The following is a 2,330-nucleotide window of genomic DNA, read 5'->3' on the forward strand; positions in this document are numbered from 1 at the left end:
GCATGTATAAGGAGAAAAACAGAGGCCCTAAAACTGATCCCTGTGGCACTCCATTCTTAACTTTTGCTTGATTTGACAATTTCTCATTTACACATACAAAGTGGTAGCAGTCTGATAAGTAGGACCTAAACCATGTTAATGCAAGTCCACAAATGCCAACATAATTCTCCAGCCTATTCAAGAGAATGTCGTGATCTATCGTGTCGAATGCAGCACTAAGGTCTAAAAGCACTAGAAGTGAAATGCAGCCGCGATCAGATTATAAGAGCAAGTCATTTGTAACTCTGATAAGTGCAGTCTCTGTACTGTGATGGGGCCTAAATCCTGACTGAAATTGTTCATATATACTATTTCTCTGAAGAAATGAACATAGTTGGGAGGACATTACTTTTGTTGTATTTTTGACATAAATGGTAGATTTGAAATCGGTCTGTAATTAGACAATTCTCTAGGATCAAGCTGTGGCTTCTTAATCAGCAATTAGATAACTGCCATTTTAAAGTTCCTTGGGACATGTCCTATGATAGCGAAGAGGTAATAATATTAAAAAGAGGTTCTGAGATTACAGGGAATACCTCTTTTAAGAGCTTGGTTTGTACTGGATCTAACAAACATGTGGCTTTTGGTGTTTCTATAAGTTCTGTTAGCTCTTCATGACCTATGACAGCAAAGGATTAAAGTTGGTCATGAGGAATTTTATGAGACTGTTTTCTGAGGTGCTGTGACAGTTGATTGCATAGTTCCAGTTTTATCATTAAAAACATTCATGTAGTCATTACTATTGTGCTGTGATGGAATATCTGGTTCAGTGGATGCTTTATTTCTAACCAATTTAGCCACAGCACTGAATAAACAGCTAGGATTGTTATGGTTATTTTCTATGAATTTGATAAAATATGCTGACCTTGCAGCTTCCAGTGCCTGTCTGTAGCTACAGACACCATTCTTCCATGCACTGCGAAATAACTCTAATTTTGTATTCTTCCACTTGCGCTCCATTTTCCGAGCCGATCCCTTGAGAGCATGAGTGTGATCATTGTACCATGGTGCAGGGCTTATTTCTTTAAATAAGGGGGGCAAATTATCAAGAGTGCTAGAGAAGTCTGTATTTATAATTTCTGTTATTACATCAAGTTCTTCTAGACCTTTTGTCTTACTGAGTATGTGAGACAATTCTGGAAGATTATTAGCGAAGCTATCTTTAGTGGTCGAAAGAATAGTTTTACCTGAAAGATAGCATGGTGTATATTGAGTAACATTAGCTAATCACAGCAAACAAGAGACGAGGTAATAATCTGAGATGTCATCGCTCTGCTGCAGAATTTTTATATTATCAACATCAACTCCATATGACAGAATTAAATCTAGTGTATGATTATGGTGATGAGTTTGTCCTGTTACATTTTGTCTGACTCCAAGTGAGTTGAGAATATCGATAAATGCTAATCCCAATGTGTTCATTATCTATGTGAATGTTGAAGTCATCAACAATTAAAGCTCTATCTACAGTAACTGCTTAAACTGATTGAAAATTTGCTAATTTACCAAGGAAATCTGAGTATGGCCTGGGTGATCTCTATACTCTAGCAAGGGCAAAAGATAACAAAGAAGTCATTGTCATATTAAGCATTATTAGGTCAAAAGACAAACTTATATCCTTTCCTTTTAGTAACACCAAAAACACTGTAAATTGTAGCAACACCTCCTCCTTGACCCTTCAGACGAGGCTCATGTTTATAACAATAACCTGGGGGATTAGATACATTTAAACTAAAATACTCATCTAGTTTAAGACAGGTTTCAGTCAAACAGAGCACATCCAAACAACGATCTGTAATAATTTAATTTACAATTAGTATTTTGGTAGAAAGAGATCTAATGTTTAGTTGTCCTACCTTCATATGATGTTTATCTTCAATATATACACTCACCTAAAGGATTATTAGGAACACCATACTAATACTGTGTTTGACCCCCTTTTGCCTTCAGAACTGCCTTAATTCTAAGTGCATACCTGCAAACTCCTCAGAGTAAAAAAGGTGACAGTATCGCCGGGGGGGTGGGGAGATGGATGATTGGCTACCCGGCTAACGATAAGCCTAGCTAACGTTACAGGGATATTCCACCATTTGGGGAATTAAGCTCATTTTCCACCTCCCCTCGAGTAAAACAATAGTTTTTGTACCGTTTTGGAAACCATTCATACCACTTTTAGCATAGCTTAACGTAATTTATAGGTATGACGACAATACTAGGGGTGGAACGGTACACAGAAGTCACGGTTCGGTTCATACCTTGGTTCAGACATCACGGTTCGGTACGATTTCGGT

The sequence above is a fragment of the Xyrauchen texanus genome, chromosome 2 (genome assembly GCF_025860055.1).
Source record: "Xyrauchen texanus isolate HMW12.3.18 chromosome 2, RBS_HiC_50CHRs, whole genome shotgun sequence".
In the NCBI taxonomy this organism is placed as follows: Eukaryota; Metazoa; Chordata; class Actinopteri; order Cypriniformes; family Catostomidae; genus Xyrauchen; species Xyrauchen texanus.